This window comes from Pelobates fuscus, chromosome 9, assembly GCF_036172605.1.
Source record: "Pelobates fuscus isolate aPelFus1 chromosome 9, aPelFus1.pri, whole genome shotgun sequence".
Taxonomy (NCBI): domain Eukaryota; kingdom Metazoa; phylum Chordata; class Amphibia; order Anura; family Pelobatidae; genus Pelobates; species Pelobates fuscus.
Genome location: NC_086325.1, coordinates 167403470 through 167421319, shown reverse-complemented (window position 1 = coordinate 167421319; position 17850 = coordinate 167403470). Strand labels below are relative to the sequence as shown.

Below are 17850 nucleotides of genomic sequence, written 5' to 3'. Positions count from 1 at the left end.
AGACGGACACTTTGATACCAGGCAAGGGCTACTAATCATCACGATATAAAAACTATCTCCCCTGGCAATCACAGGGTTAATACAATGCAGTGCCTGGGGCGCACTGTCGTGTAAACCTGCTGAGTGTTTATTACCCCGGTGTACAGCGCTGCGGAATATGTCAGTGCTTATAAACTAGCATATACTAACATTGCTTTTATTATTTTGCTCACGGTATTAACCCCTTAAAGCAGTGCTCCCCAACCTTTTTATCGCCGCGGACCGGTAAACGTTTGATAATTTTTCCGTGGCCCACTTGTTTTGATTTAATAAGACAAAAAAAACAGTCACATATATTAAAAAAAACACGCAGACACATACATAGTCAGAAAATCACAAACACAGTCACATAAAGACAGACTCAAAATGGTGTGTATGTGTGTGTGAGCGGTGCAGTGTGTATGTGAGGGTGGCAGTGTGTGTGAGGGTGGCAGTGTGTGTGAGAGTTGCGGTGTGTGTATGGGGGGCAGTGTTTGTGGGGCAGTGTGTGTAGTGTGTGTATGGGGCAGTGTTTGTGAGGCAGTGTGTGCAGTGTGTCTATGGGGGCAGTGTTTGCGGGGCAGTGTGTGTAGTGTGTGTATGGGGGCAGTGTTTGTGGGGCAGTGTGTGTAGTATGTGTATGGGGGCAGTGTTTGTCGGGCAGTGTGTGTATGGGGGCAGTGTTTGTGGGGCAGTGTGTGTAGTGTGTGCATGGGGGCAGTGTTTGTCGGGCAGTGTGTGTATGGGGGCAGTGTTTGTGGGGCAGTGTGTGTAGTGTGTGCATGGGGGCAGTGTGTGTATGGGGGGTAAGGAGGGTAGGGAGGCTTTTTTTTATCTATTTAATTAAAATTAATATATTCATGTCCCCCCTCCCTTCTTACCTTTACTGGGAGGAGGGGGGACATTTCTTAGTCCCTGGTGGTCCGGTGGGGAGTCCCTGGTGGTCCGGTGGGGAATCCCTGGTGGTCCCAGCGGTGGTGAGGTGAACTCTAGCCCAGTTACAGGGCTAGAGTTCACTCTCGCGAGATTTGGAGCGTTGCCGTGGTTACCGCGGCAACGCTCCAAATCTCGCGAGAGGAGGACCCGGAGGAGCTGCAGGTAAGAGCTCCCGGGTCCTCTCTCACTCCCTCCCCTGCCGGCTGTCAGCACAGTGCCTGCAGACCGGGGAGGGAGATCTCTGATCTCTGATCTCCCCTCCGGTCCGCAGGCACATTGCAGGGCTGGCACTTGGGCAATGCCAGCCCTGCATTAGCCGGCAGGCTCGCACACCCCTGGGCGGCCCGGTACCGTTTGATCCACGGACCGGTACCGGTCCGCGGCCCGGGGGTTGGGGAACACTGCCTTAAAGGACCACTATAGGCACCTAGGCCACTTCAGCTTAATGAAGTGGTTCGGGTGCCAGGTCCAGCTAGGTTTAACCCTTTTTTTATATAAATATAGCAGAGCACCCATAGCAGAGATAAACTGCTATGTTTATAATAGGGTTAAGCAAGCCTCTAGTGGCTGTCTTATTGACAGCCGCTAGAGGCGCTTGCGTGCTTCTCACTGTGAAAATCACAGTGAGAAGACGCCAGCGTCCATAGGAAAGCATTCTAAATGCTTTCCTATGAGACCGGCTGAATGCGCGCGCGGCTCCTGGCGCGCATGCGCATTAAGCCGAGGAGGCGGAGAGGAGGAGGAGAGCTCCCCGCCCGGCGCTGGAAAAAGAGGTAAGTTTAACCCCTTCCACTCCATCCAGCCCGGCAGGAGGGGGTCCCTGAGGGTGGGGGCACCCTCAGGGCACTATGGTGCCAGCAAAACGAGTATGTTTTCCTGGCACTATAGTGGTCCTTTAACCCCTTAAGGACACATGACATGTGTGACATGTCATGATTCCCTTTTATTCCAGAAGTTTAGTCCTTAAGGGGTTAAACACTCTCCTGTACAGTGTGAGGTTGGCTATACAGAGTGTGTATAACTGGCCACATTGGGCAACCTGTACTGGTAGAGGGTGTGGATTAAAGGGACAGTAGGCGTGCTGTACTCACTATATATTAGCTGCAGGGCGAATGATTAGACTTCCTGTAGCAGAGAGTAAATGAAAGACTCCTCCAGTGAGCTGACACAGGAGGTATCTGAGTGACTGCTAGCCACACTCGGGGACAACAGACACAGACTCCATCTCAATACAAACACAGGTAAGAGACCTCTAGCACTAACAGGAGACTGTCAATACTAGTTATTAAGATATTAGATAATCCCCCACGATACTGTAACACAGGTAAGGGATCTCTCTAACAGGACTGTCAATACTAGTTATTTAGATATTAGATAATTACCCACGATACTGTAACACATGTATGGGATCTCTCTAACAGGACTGTCATTACTAGTTATTAAGATATTAGATAATTACCCACGATACTGTAACACATGTATGGGATCTCTCTAACAGGACTGTCATTACTAGTTATTAAGATATTAGATAATTACCCACGATACTGTAACACATGTATGGGATCTCTCTAACAGGACTGTCATTACTAGTTATTAAGATATTAGATAATTACCCACGATACTGTAACACATGTATGGGATCTCTCTAACAGGACTGTCATTACTAGTTATTAAGATATTAGATAATCACTCACGATACTGTAACACAGGTAAGGGATCTCTCTAACAGGACTGTCAATACTAGTTATTTAGATATTAGATAATTACCCACGATACTGTAACACAGGTATGGGATTTCTCTAACAGGACTGTCAATACTAGTTATTTAGATATTAGATAATTACCCACGATACTGTAACACAGGTAAGGGATCTCTCTAACAGGACTGTCAATACTAGTTATTTAGATATTCGATAATTACCCACGATACTGTAACACATGTATGGGATCTCTCTAACAGGACTGTCAGTACTAGTTATTAAGATATTAGATAATTACCCACGATACTGTAACACAGGTATGAGATCTCTCTAACAGGACTGTCAATACTAGTTATTTAGATATTAGATAATTACCCACGATACTGTAACACATGTATGGGATCTCTCTAACAGGACTGTCATTACTAGTTATTAAGATATTAGATAATTACCCACGATACTGTAACACAGGTAAGGGATCTCTCTAACAGGACTGTCAATACTAGTTATTCAGATATTAGATGTTCACCCACGATACTGTAACAAAGGTAAGGGATCTCTCTAACAGGACTGTCAATACTAGTTATTCAGATATTAGATAATCCCCCACGATACTGTAACACAGGTATGGGATCTCTCTAACAGGACTGGCATTACTAGTTATTAAGATATTAGATAATTACCCACGATACTGTAACACAGGTAAGGGATCTCTCTAACAGGACTGTCAATACTAGTTATTTAGATAATTACCCACGATACTGTAACACAGGTATGGGATCTCTCTAACAGGACTGTCAATACTAGTTATTTAGATATTAGATAATTACCCACGATACTGTAACACAGGTATGGGATCTCTATAACAGGACTGTCAATACTAGTTATTTAGATATTAGATAATCACCCACGATACTGTAACACAGGCAATGGATCTCTCTAACAGGACTGTCAATACTATTTATTCAGATATTAGATGATCACCCACGATACTGTAACACAGGTAAGGGATCTCTCTAACAGGACTCTCAATACTAGTTATTTAGATAATTACCCACGATACTGTAACACAGGTAAGGGATCTCTCTAACAGGACTGTCAATACTAGTTATTTAGATAATTACCCACGATACTGTAACACAGGTATGGGATCTCTCTAACAGGACTGTCAATACTAGTTATTTAGATATTCGATAATACCCCACGATACTGTAACACAGGTAAGGGATCTCTCTAACAGGACTGTCAATACTAGTTATTTAGATATTCGATAATACTCCACGATACTGTAAAACATGTATGGGATCTCTCTAACAGGACTGTCAATACTAGTTATTTAGATATTAGATAATTACCCACTATACTGTAACACAGGTATGGGATTTCTCTAACAGGACTGTCAACACTAGTTATTTAGATTAATTACCTACGATACTGTAACACAGGTATGGGATCTCTCTAACAGGACTGTCAGTACTAGTTATTTAGATAATTACCCACGATACTGTAACACAGGTATGGGATCTCTCTAACAGGACTGTCAATACTAGTTATTTAGATATTAGATAATTACCCACGATACTGTAACACAGGTATGGGATCTCTATAACAGGACTGTCAATACTAGTTATTTAGATATTAGATAATCACCCACGATACTGTAACACAGGCAATGGATCTCTCTAACAGGACTGTCAATACTATTTATTCAGATATTAGATGATCACCCACGATACTGTAACACAGGTAAGGGATCTCTCTAACAGGACTGTCAATACTAGTTATTTAGATAATTACCCACGATACTGTAACACAGGTAAGGGATCTCTCTAACAGGACTGTCAATACTAGTTATTTAGATAATTACCCACGATACTGTAACACAGGTATGGGATCTCTCTAACAGGACTGTCAATACTAGTTATTTAGATATTAGATAATTACCCACGATACTGTAACACAGGTAAGGGATCTCTCTAACAGGACTGTCAATACTAGTTATTTAGATATTCGATAATACCCCACGATACTGTAACACAGGTAAGGGATCTCTCTAACAGGACTGTCAATACTAGTTATTTAGATATTCGATAATACTCCACGATACTGTAACACATGTATGGGATCTCTCTAACAGGACTGTCAATACTAGTTATTTAGATATTAGATAATTACCCACTATACTGTAACACAGGTATGGGATTTCTCTAACAGGACTGTCAACACTAGTTATTTAGATTAATTACCTACGATACTGTAACACAGGTATGGGATCTCTCTAACAGGACTGTCAGTACTAGTTATTTAGATAATTACCCACGATACTGTAACACAGGTATGGGATCTCTCTAACAGGACTGTCAATACTAGTTATTTAGATATTAGATAATTACCCACGATACTGTAACACAGGTATGGGATCTCACTAACAGGACTGTCATTACTAGTTATTTAGATATTAGATAATTACCCACGATACTGTAACACAGGCAATGAATCTCTCTCTAACAGGACTGTCAATACTAGTTATTTAGATATTCGATAATACCCCACGATACTGTAGCACAGGTAAGGGATCTCTCTAACAGGACTGTCAATACTAGTTATTTAGATTAATTAACCACGACACTGTAACACAGGTATGGGATCTCTCTAACAGGACTGTCAATACTAGCTATTTAGATATTAGATAATCACCCACGATACTGTAACACAGGTAAGGGATCTCTCTAACAGGACTGTCAATACTAGTTATTTAGATATTAGATAATCACCCACGATACTGTAACACATGTATGGGATCTCTCTAACAGGACTGTCAATACTAGTTATTTAGATTAATTAACCACGACACTGTAACACAGGTATGGGATCTCTCTAACAGGACTGTCAATACTAGTTATTTAGATATTCGATAATACCCCACGATACTGTAACACATGTATGGGATCTCTCTAACAGGACTGTCATTACTAGTTATTTAGATATTAGATAATCACCCACGATACTGTAACACAGGCAATGGATCTCTCTAACAGGACTGTTAATACTAGTTATTACGATATTAGATAATCACCCACGATACTGTAACACAGGTATGGGATCTCTCTAACAGGACTGTCAATACTAGTTATTTAGATTAATTACCTACGATACTGTAACACAGGTATGGGATCTCTCTAACAGGACTGTCAATACTCGTTATTTAGATAATTGGCAATTGTTTCCCAATTTAGGAGTTTTGATGTAAAATTCTGTGGTTAGTTCATAGATGAGTGAATGACTGTGAAAGTGATTAAATTGCCTGAATTCATGTTAAATTGGCCTCTCCCCCCTGGGATCCCACTCAGCTTTCTGGAAATGAGATTTTTTTTTCTATTAATGAGCTGACAGTTTAACTTACTGATCAGCAGCTATATTTCCAGCAATCAGACTTCTTTATAATGTGTGTGTGTTACAAACATCGACACACCCAGAGTTTCAGGTTTATATTTTCCGCTGTGTCAAAAATTAACAGTTTTCAAATATGAGAGTTGCAGTAATACGACTTAATATAGAGTTCACAGGAAAAAAAACAAAAGTGAATATCTATTAATAGCAAATTTAGGGTAAAATAAATCAACCAATTCTGCAAATTTTATTTCACGTAATTTAGGATTTGAACAAAAAAAGAATGCTAACTCTTTATCAGCAGCCAAACTGCACAAGGATTACAGCCTAGAATGAGGTTTGAATTTGGTTGCAGAATACGGAAGTCCAGTTTCCTATTCTATCCGGGCGACGTTCTAGCCCTTGATATGACGCCATGCGCCGTTCTGCCATCAGCATCGCTATCAGCGAACCCGCTCCATCTCAGCATCATTGCCACAATTAATGTGACGCTGGGTGTCATGACTGATGCCCAACTCTCCAGCGATGGTTTCTCTTTTCTAAAATATGGCGCACGCACTGCATCATTCTGGTGACAGCATCCACGAATGTTCTGGTGTCGCTCTAATGGCGCAGGCCCCTAATGCACGTATATTCTCAGCCCACTGTGAGACCAGTTCCCTGTCATGGTCTCTAGCAGGGCCGGCCCAAGGCATTTAGCTGCCTGGATCAAAGGATGAAATGCTGCCCCCCATCCCCTACAATGCATTGTGTGTCTGTATCGTGGATGCAGCGTGTGTGTATTTGTAATGACAAAATTAGGAAAAGAAATGGAAGTCTAGGAATAGGTAGTGCACTCTTGCTGGGGATAACTCAGGGAGTGGTAATGGAAAAACAAGAATAGAGTGCCCTAATATAAATATAAAACGTAACCTTTATTATTTTCAATAAAAATAAGGCGACAAAATATAGTAAAACAGGTTCTATTTGTGCTTAAAGTGATAATTAAAAAGCAGGTTTTACGTCTAATGAGTACGTTTGCCTGCCGTATTATCCAGTGTCCCTGATAAGTCGGTTGCTAGTGCATGTATCGGTATCCAGCTAGTAATGTCTCCCATTAGGGGCTCTCGGTAATCCTGGTACATCGTTTATTTAACCATGAATTACTAGATCAGAAGTTGGTTTCTTTAAGCAGGATCCCCGAGCATTGCCTCTTGTTTAAGATTCATTTGTGCAGAATATGTAAACAGTCAGAGAATCCTAACAGGCTTGACACCCTAGATAGGTGCTCTTGAAGGCACAGAAATTGTGACATTGTGACGATAGCAGCCTGCCTCTCCACTCTCATTCCGCCAGGCAGTGGAGGAATTAAAGCAACTATAGCAGTTAGCTTTTCCTCTATATTATTGATCTGCATATAACGGTCTGAATAATCCTATCGGCACAAATAGCCAACTTCACCAAAACTACTAGATTGATCAGGATCCCGAGCATTGCCACTCTCAATAGATCGATCAGTGCAGCAAATCTTATCTGCACATTTATATACTGATATGTGCGGCGGGTGCTCTTAGCAATACACAAACAGCACCATAAAATCTCGGTAAATAACCGTTGCTAGGTGATCATAATTAGGATTACATAATGCCAGACATTTCGGGTTTATCCCTGAACACTCATTGTTCTCTGATTATACTTATTATTATTATTATTATTGCAATTTATATAGCGCCAGCAGATTCCGTAGCGCTTTACAATATTATGAGAGGGGATTTAACTATAAATAGGACAATTACAAATAAACTTACAGGAACAATAGGTTGAAGAGGACCCTGCTCGATCGAGCTTACATTCTATAGGCTCCCACCTTGTACACTGATTAGAACTAACTGTAAGACAATGAGGCAGCAGACCTCACCTAGCAAGTGCAGATAGAAATGTATCATGCATAACCCAGATACCCAGTTCCTCTCTATGTATGTAACAATTGTGCTTATTGAACCTCACAAACAGCATCATTAGATATTGATACAATATTTACAAGACTAGGCATTTAGAATAATAACACTGTGGCATTGCACCCGGAGACATTACTCGCTGGATACTGATACATGCACCGACTTATCAGTGACACTATAATTTGGCAGGCAAACATACTCATTATACGTAAAACCTGCTATTTAAATATCACTTTGAGCACTTAAACACACATATAAACTGTTTTATAATATTTTGTCGCCTTATTTTTATTGAAAATAATAAAGGTTACATTTTATATTTATATTAGGGCACTCTATTCTTGTTTTTCCATTACTACTGTATTTTGTAATGGATGCAGTGTGGGCAGTGTGTGTGTATAGTGGATGCAGCGTGTGTGTATATAGTGGATGCAGTGTGTGTGTGTATAGTGGATGCAGTGTGTGTGTATATAACGGATGCAGCGTGTGTGTATATAGTGGATGCAGTGTGTGTGTATATAACGGATGCAGCGTGTGTGTATATAGTGGATGCAGTGTGTGTGTATATAACGGATGCAGCGTGTGTATAGTGGTTGCAGAGTGTGTGTATATAGTGGATGCAGAGTGTGTGTATATAGTGGATGCAGAGTGTGTGTATATAGTGGATGCAGAGTGTGTGTATATAGTGGATGCAGCGTGTGTGTATAGTGGATGCAGCGTGTGTGTATAGTGGATGCAGCGTGTGTGTGTATAGTGGATGCAGCGTGTGTGTATATAACGGATGCAGCGTGTGTATAGTGGATGCAATGTGTGTGTATAGTGAATGCAGCATGTGTGTATATAGTGGATGCAGAGTGTGTGTATAGTGGATGCAGAGTGTGTGTATATAGTGGATGCAGAGTGTGTGTATAGTGGATGCAGAGTGTGTGTATATAGTGGATGCAGAGTGTGTGTGTATAGTGGATGCAGCGTGTGTGTGTATAGTGGATGCAGCGTGTGTGTGTATAGTGGATGCAGCGTGTGTGTGTGTATAGTGGATGCAGCGTGTGTGTGTATAGTGGATGCAGCGTGTGTGTATAGAACGGATGCAGCATGTGTATAGTGGATGCAATGTGTGTGTATAGTGAATGCAGCATGTGTGTATATAGTGGATGCAGAGTGTGTGTATAGTGGATGCAGAGTGTGTGTATATAGTGGATGCAGTGTGTGTGTGTGTGTGTATATATAGTGGATGCAGCGTGTGTGTATTGGACAGACACAGAATGTCTGGGCGGGATTAGAAGGGCCGGCGCTACCATAAGGCTACCATGGATGCAGTGTGTGTGTATATAGCGGATGCAGCGTGTGTATAGTGAATGCAGCATGTGTGTATATAGTGGATGCAGAGTTGGGGTATAGTGGATGCAGTGTGTTTATATAGTGGATGCAGAGTGTGTGTATAGTGGATGCAGCGTGTGTGTATAGTGGATGCAGCGTGTGTGTATATAGTGGATGCAGAGTGTGTGTATATTGGATGCAGTGTGTGTGTGTGTGTATAGTGGATGCAGCGTGTGTGTATTGGACAGACACAGAATGTCTGGGCGGGGTTAGAAGGGCCGGCGCTACCATAAAGCTACCATGCAGTGTGTGTATATAGCGGATGAGGAGTGTGTGTATATTGGATGCAGTGTGTGTGTGTGTGTGTGTGTGTATAGTGGATGCAGCGTGTGTGTATTGGACAGACACAGAATGTCTGGGCGGGGTTAGAAGGGCCGGCGCTACCATAAAGCTACCATGCAGTGTGTGTATATAGCGGATGAGGAGTGTGTGTATATTGGATGCAGTGTGTGTGTGTGTGTGTGTGTGTATAGTGGATGCAGCGTGTGTGTATTGGACAGACACAGAATGTCTGGGCGGGGTTAGAAGGGCCGGCGCTACCATAAAGCTACCATGCAGTGTGTGTATATAGCGGATGAGGAGTGTGTGTATATTGGATGCAGTGTGTGTGTGTGTGTGTGTGTATAGTGGATGCAGCGTGTGTGTATTGGACAGACACAGAATGTCTGGGCGGGGTTAGAAGGGCCGGCGCTACCATAAAGCTACCATGCAGTGTGTGTATATAGCGGATGAGGAGTGTGTGTATATTGGATGCAGTGTGTGTGTGTGTGTGTGTGTATAGTGGATGCAGCGTGTGTGTATTGGACAGACACAGAATGTCTGGGCGGGGTTAGAAGGGCCGGCGCTACCATAAAGCTACCATGCAGTGTGTGTATATAGCGGATGGGGAGTGTGTGTATATAGTGGATGCAGCGTGTGTGTATATAGTGGATGCAGTGTGTGTATAGTGGATGCAGCGTGTGTGTATTGGACAGACACAGAATGTATGGGCGGGGTTAGAAGGGCCGGCGCTACCATAAAGCTACCATGCAGTGTGTGTATATAGCGGATGAGGAGTGTGTGTATATTGGATGCAGTGTGTGTGTGTGTGTGTGTATAGTGGATGCAGCGCGTGTGTATTGGACAGACACAGAATGTCTGGGCGGGGTTAGAAGGGCCGGCGCTACCATAAGGCTACCATGCAGTGTGTGTATATAGTGGATGCAGTGTGTGCATATAGTGGATGCAGTGTGTGTATAGTGGATGCAGCGTGTGTGTATATAGTGGATGCAGAGTGTGTATAGTGGATGCAGTGTGTGTATATAGTGGATGCAGTGTGTGTATAGTGGATGTAACGTGTGTGTATATAGTGGATGCAGTGTGTGTGTATATAGTGGATGCAGTGTGTGTATAGTGGATGCAGTGTGTGTATATAGTGGATGCAGAGTGTGTGTATATAGTGGATGCAGTGTGTGTATATAGTGGATGCAGTGTGTGTATATAGTGGATGCAGTGTGTGTATAGTGGATGCAGTGTGTGTATAGTGGATGCAGTGTGTGTATATAGTGGATGCAGTGTGTGTATAGCGGATGCAGTGTGTGTATAGTGGATGCAGTGTGTGTATAGTGGATGCAGTGTGTGTATATAGTGGATGCAACGTGTGTATAGTGGATGCAGTGTGTGTATAGCGGATGCAGAGTGTGTGTATATAGCGGATGCAGAGTGTGTGTATATAGCGGATGCAGTGTGTGTGTATATAGTGGATGCAGTGTGTGTATAGCGGATGCAGTGTGTGTATAGCGGATGCAGAGTGTGTGTATATAGCGGATGCAGAGTGTGTGTATATAGTGGATGCAGTGTGTGTATAGCGGATGCAGTGTGTGTATAGTGGATGCAGTGTGTGTATAGTGGATGCAGTGTGTGTATATAGCGGATGCAGAGTGTGTGTATATAGTGGATGCCGCGTCATACCTGTATGACTTTGACTGTTTGACTGAAGAATGATGCCTGTGTGCCTGTGGCTTGGGAGGAAAGACACAGGTGAAGATGCATTTTTTTTTTTAAAGGAGGGTGGGGGGCGCCAAAATGCATCTTCGCCTGTGTAACTAAAAATCCTAGCACCGGCCCTGAAAGGCTGCAGACAAGAGATGAATAAAAAAATGCATGCATGTTGTCATGGGGGTATGTATACTAAATAGTGATTTTTTAATGTATTTTTTTGTATTTGGACAGTTTAGTGTCCTTTTAAAACTAGGACACACCGGTCATCACGCCAGGCATAGTACAAAGTACTTAGTAAACATGTTTTTGGACATATACGACCGTCATGATACCTCCTGCGTTTATCAACACAAGTGACGCGCAAATGCGCAGGATATGCCTTTTATGTTGTCTACTCAAGTAGACAACATAATGTTTTACGGATATAAATTACAAGTTCAAGCTACTGGGCACAAGATATTTTCTGAACCGAATTATAAAAATGTATCTCTCTGCACACGAGGAGCCAGGGTGGGATCGCTGCCCATTCTCCCAGCTATGGTGAGCTGCATTTATGTCCCATGTCTGATCTGAATGGCGGAACCTCTCCACCACCTGTACGAGCTCCTTTAGTCAGTCTGGGTCTGACGTGCACCTGCATGCAATCGCACTTCACCTGTCAGATCCTCATTGTGTCACGCTACACGGTCTGCTGCCCCTGCGTGTCCCCCATGCTATATCTATCTCACTACAATAGAAAACTTGTCTGACATTGAGTTACACAGAAAGTTCTGTTTATTTAGATTTTATTCCGGATCCTTCAGCAGCAAGGGTGAAACTCGACAACACGACAGCGTGAAAACACAACTTATTCAACCATCCAATACCATGAACTTGGCAAACTGTGGCACCGAGAAAAGCCGGGAATTCAAAGTGAATTTCAAAATTTAGTCAAAATAGCTGAATTCGAAAAATTCTCCAAATCAATTCTGTTTTCAGTTTGCTCAATTTGGCCTTAAATCTGACATTTGGTTTATGTGATGGCCAACACCAAGCTGTGCTCTTTAAATGGAGTTGAAGAACGAAGGTTACTGAAAGTAAAAAAGTATGCAGAGGCTGTCCTGAATTTCCTGTTGACAAGTCGGTACAAACCGCATGATAGTTGCAGTAAAGAACTGGTTTCCTGCTTTGTGCTTTCGAGTTCAAACCGCAGTAAAAGAACCGTATGTAGAGGTCCCGAACTCTGAGCGATCAGGATTAGCAAAGCTGGACAGAGCTGGGAGACTCGCTGCAAATTCCAGACAATCCCTCCCAAGCAAGCCTGAGGGTTAATACATAGCTACAGCGGATCCAACATGGGACACACTGCAAGCATTAGGGGTTAGTTATTAAATGGAGAAATAGGATCAGTTGGGATGAATTTGCTTTATTCACCAGTATAGTGAATTATGTGACTTAAATAAACACTCCAGTGAATTACATAAAAAAAAATCATAAAAATATTATATATATATATATATATATATATAAACAATTTAGTAGATACACCCCCAAATAGATGTTAATAATTTTGTTTTGTATGGGGTATATTACATCTTGGCTTGTAAAACCTACAGATCTCGTCTGCGGCCTTTACAAGCCCTCCCCTTCTAGCTCCGCCCACACTTTCTGTGGCTTCCCAATCACAGACTTCCCAATGCAGCCCAATGACAAGTCTTTGCAAGGCAGGTGCTCTGGGTAATTTCTGCTTCTTGAGTTTATCTCCACTGAGCTAACCAAACCAGGAAGTAACAGGACGGGTGTCTGATTGACAGCCAGAGGGGTATAACAAGGTTCAATTTATATTAAAACCTGTACTTTTGTAAAATAATACAAAAAAGAAAAAAAGAGGACACACCCTTCACACATAAAGCATTGAAGTCCTTCATGTGTTTGTTGTGCCCCTTTAAGCATGTATTGTGTTATGGTAGTGAGAACTATGGATTTGTATGGGCGGATGTGTCAGGACAACAGGCGTTGTGAGAGGGTGACATTGCACTGGGTCCAATATATCAGCCCTGGTGGCAATTACAGGCACATTTTGTGCACACGTAGAATGAATAATGTCATGTACTTGGCTCACACAATTCTGAATGGCAGCCTAACTTTGCAGAGAAATGTTTCCTCATTTTGGGCAGATTTAAATAGAAATTTCATTGTGTTTTTTTTGTTAATTTTTTTAATGTTTCAGCTGTTTGCAAATTACGCTTTACCCCACAGTCCCTCAATAACCCCACAATCCCTCAATAACCCCACAAGCCCTCAATAACCGTACGTACTACATGTCGTGGTGAAGACAAGCGGCATTTACTCACTAATAGGGGTATTTACCAACGTGAGAGAATTGTTGGGGAATCGAAGTGAATTCCAAAGTGTAGGCCAACATCCCCAAATTAGGGAGAAAAAAAAAATCTGCTTTCAGTTTGACAGTTTTGGCCTTAAATTTGAAATTCTGCTTGAATTTACTTTACTTCAGTGACCAGCCCTGGTATTTATGTGAAATCTCAGTGATCATCCAGTCCTGCTGGGCGGTGCTGACCCATCCGTTAACATTTTAGCACAATGCAGCAACGCAAGCAGTCCATATTATTAAAAATACTGCAATTTATAAAGCCCAAAGTATACAGCTCCTACACAGTCTGCTTTTAAGAGGAACTAATTAAGAAGCAAAACAGATACTGTTATCTAGAAAATCAGATTACTGTTACAGATTAGGGGCAGTGACTGTTGTGAAATTGGGCAATTTGTCTGTCTTGATGAAGTCCAGTAACTATAATCATATATGGGGGTGAAGTCATTGCAATACTGTCTTGATGGACATGTCAGTGAGTGTGAGTGTGTGCGCAGTGGATCCCTCCTGTGGGTTAACGTACACACTGCTCCGTCACACGGACTGCACTTGGCAGTGTAGAAGCTGAGGGCAGCAATTCTCGCACCTGCCAAGGCTGGGAATATTACAGTCTTGGCAATCAGCGTGTCTTTCTAGGGATCCCTCCAGCCAGGCATCTTCCTCGAGACCAGGTCAGAATCCATTCTTTGCCAGTAAAATACTGCTTAATTACTTAGCTTTTCCTATACCCAGCCCCGACATCATAATTTAGAGCCCCGCGCGCTGCCGTGCACAGATCCATGGGCTGTCTTTGTGTCTGTCTGTGCAGTACGACAGATGTGCGGTTATGATGCACAGGATTAGGAATACTTGCAGGGGACCGTAGGCCTGTGAGATGCACAGAGACCCACGGGGATATCAGCCTCGGGATTGCTGCAGGTGGAGCCAGCACAGATCAGACATGTTATCATCAAACCGCGAATATGTTCTTCCTTTACAGCTTCTCACACATTGAAGCAATGTTTATCTCGGCCACGTATTTTCCTTCCTAATTTCTGGTTGCTGAGAGACCAGCATGATGTGAGACTGGCGTGATGCGATGTTAATACACAGCATAGATATGTTTTACCTTGTGCAGAAATTGGGGATTGTTAATACTGCTCGTATGGTATCTTCGCTTATTGTTTACATTTTTTAGCAGAGGAGGGAGCACATTTTAATCATTTAAAGGAAAAAGCTAAAAAAAAAAAAAAAGCTTTATATATATATATTTCTAACAGAGTGTTCCTTTTTGCCTTTAGATTCTACACTCATTAGTAAATATATATTTATAAACGTCTTTAAGCATACAGGATGAGTTTCAATGATGAGGATCTATTTAACTGTTCAAACCACAATATTGCCATTATTTTCTGATTACTGCAGGGAGATATTTTAGAATTGGGGGTTTACTACGCTCTCTGTATTCATTCATGTTGATAAAACTCTAATCTGATCACAATAAGATACGATGGGAGCCCTATGTGTGCTCAGATCTTGCAGAGAAACCTAAAATAGATTGCACACAATAGAAAGGAAGTAGATTTGTACAAGGATTTACAGTTACAGGAACAGCCCACTTCCCCACATGTACAGCCACCTCCAGAGAGATGGAGAGGTGACACAACCATCTGCAAGTTCATCCCTGGTTACTTTGTAACTGTCCCGGAGTAAATACAGTCGCCAGAAAGATACAGCGTGTACCCGGCTCCAGTTCTAGAGATACAGATCTAGTTCTAGAGATACAACGTGTACCCGGATCGAGTTCTCAAGTAAGGTGAGTACCCGGATCGAGTTCTAGAGATACAGAGTGAACCCGGATCCAGGTCTAGAGATACAGAGTGAACCCGGATCCAGGTCTGGAGATACGGAGTGAACTCGGATCCAGGTCTAGAGAAACGGTGTGTACCCAGTTCTAGAGATACAATGTGAACCTGGATCCAGTTCTAGAGATACGGATCTAGTTCTAGAGATACAGTGTGTAGCCGGATCAAGTTCTCAAGATATGGTGAGTACCCGGATCGAGTTCTAGAGATACGGAGTGAACCCGGATCCAGGTCTAGAGATACGGAGTAAACTCGGATCCAGGTCTAGAGAAACGGTGTGTAGCCAGTTCTAGAGATACAGATCTAGTTCTAGAGATACAACGTGTACCCGGATCGAGTTCTCAAGATATGGTGAGTGCCCGGATCAAGTTCTAGAGATACAGAGTGAACCCGGATCCAGGTCTAGAGATACGGAGTAAACTCGGATCCAGGTCTAGAGAAACGGTGTGTACCCAGTTCTAGAGATACAGATCTAGTTCTAGAGATACAACGTGTACCCGGATCGAGTTCTCAAGATATGGTGAGTACCCGGATCAAGTTCTAGAGATACGGAGTGAACCCGGATCCAGGTCTAGAGATACGGAGTAAACTCGGATCCAGGTCTAGAGAAACGGTGTGTACCCAGTTCTAGAGATACAGATCTAGTTCTAGAGATACAACGTGTACCCGGATCGAGTTCTCAAGATATGGTGAGTGCCCGGATCAAGTTCTAGAGATACAGAGTGAACCCGGATCCAGGTCTAGAGATACGGAGTGAACTCGGATCCAGGTCTAGAGAAACGGTGTGTACCCAGTTCTAGAGATACAATGTGAACCTGGATCCGGTTCTTGAGATACAATGTGAACCTGGATCCAGTTCTAGAGATACGGATCTAGTTCTAGAGATTCAGTGTGTAGCCGGATCAAGTTCTCAAGATACGGCGTGTACCCAGATCGAGTTTTATAGATGCGGCATGTACCAAAATCGAGTTCTATCGATATGGTGTGTACCCAGATCGAGTTCTAGAGATACAGCTCCAGTTCTAGAGATACGGATCTAGTTCTAGAGATACGTGTACCTGGAATCAGTTCTAGAGAAACGGTGTGTACCTGGATCCAGTTCTAGGGATACAGCGTGTACCTGGATCCAGTTCTAGGGATACAGCGTGTACCTGGAATCAGTTCTAGAGAAACGGTGTGTACCTGGATCCAGTTCTAGGGATACAGCGTGTACCTGGAATCAGTTCTAGAGAAACAGGGTGTACCTGGATCCAGTTCAAGGGATATAGCGTGTACCTGGATCCGGTTCTAGAGATACAGCGTGTACCTGGATCCCGTTCTAGAGATACAGTGTGTACCTGGATCCCGTTCTAGAGATACAGCGTGTACCTGGATCCGTTCTAGAGATACAGCGTGTACCTGGATCCGGTTCTAGAGATACAGCATGTACCTGGATCCCGTTCTAGAGATACAGCGTGTACCTGGATCCCGTTCGAGAGATACAGCGTGTACCTGGATCCCGTTCTAGAGATACAGCGTGTACCTGGATCCCGTTCTAGAGATACAGCGTGTACCTGGATCCAGTTCTGGAGATACAGCGTGTACCTGGATCCCGTTCTAGAGATACAGCGTGTACCTGGATCCCGTTCGAGAGATCCAGCATGTACCTGGATCCCGTTCTAGAGATACAGCGTGTACCTGGATCCAGTTCTAGAGATACAGCGTGTACCTGGATCCCGTTCTAGAGATACAGTGTGTACCTGGATCCCGTTCTAGAGATACAGCGTGTACCTGGATCCCGTTCTAGAGATACAGCGTGTACCTGGATCCAGTTCTAGAGATACAGCGTGTACCTGGATCCCGTTCGAGAGATACAGCGTGTACCTGGATCCCGTTCTAGAGATACAGCGTGTACCTGGATCCCGTTCTAGAGATACAGCGTGTACCTGGATCCCGTTCGAGAGATACAGCGTGTACCTGGATCCCGTTCTAGAGATACAGCGTGTACCTGGATCCAGTTCTAGAGATACAGCGTGTACCTGGATCCCGTTCGAGAGATACAGCGTGTACCTGGATCCCGTTCTAGAGATACAGCGTGTACCTGGATCCCGTTCGAGAGATACAGCGTGTACCTGGATCCCGTTCGAGAGATACAGCGTGTACCTGGATCCCGTTCTAGAGATACAGCATGTACCTGGATCCCGTTCTAGAGATACAGCATGTACCTGTATCCCGTTCTAGAGATACAGCGTGTACCTGGATCCGGTTCTAGAGATACAGTGTGTACCTGGATCCCGTTCTAGAGATACAGCGTGTACCTG

General features: G+C 43.2%; 1 protein-coding gene across 3 annotated transcripts in view; it reads left to right on the top strand.

The window, feature by feature from the left end:
• LOC134573340 (uncharacterized) overlaps window positions 1–17850 on the top strand; it is a 104227-nt gene that overhangs the window by 47839 nt on the left and 38538 nt on the right. The window contains exon 1 of one of the 3 annotated variants that reach the window (XM_063433032.1): window positions 2096–2195. The exons of 1 other annotated variant lie outside the window; for it this stretch is intronic. The gene's annotated coding sequence lies outside the window, so the exon portion shown is untranslated. Of the gene's footprint in view, window positions 1–2095; window positions 2196–14205; window positions 14378–17850 lie in introns of those variants that run through there. One more of the 3 variants, XM_063433033.1, reaches the window with a different exon arrangement.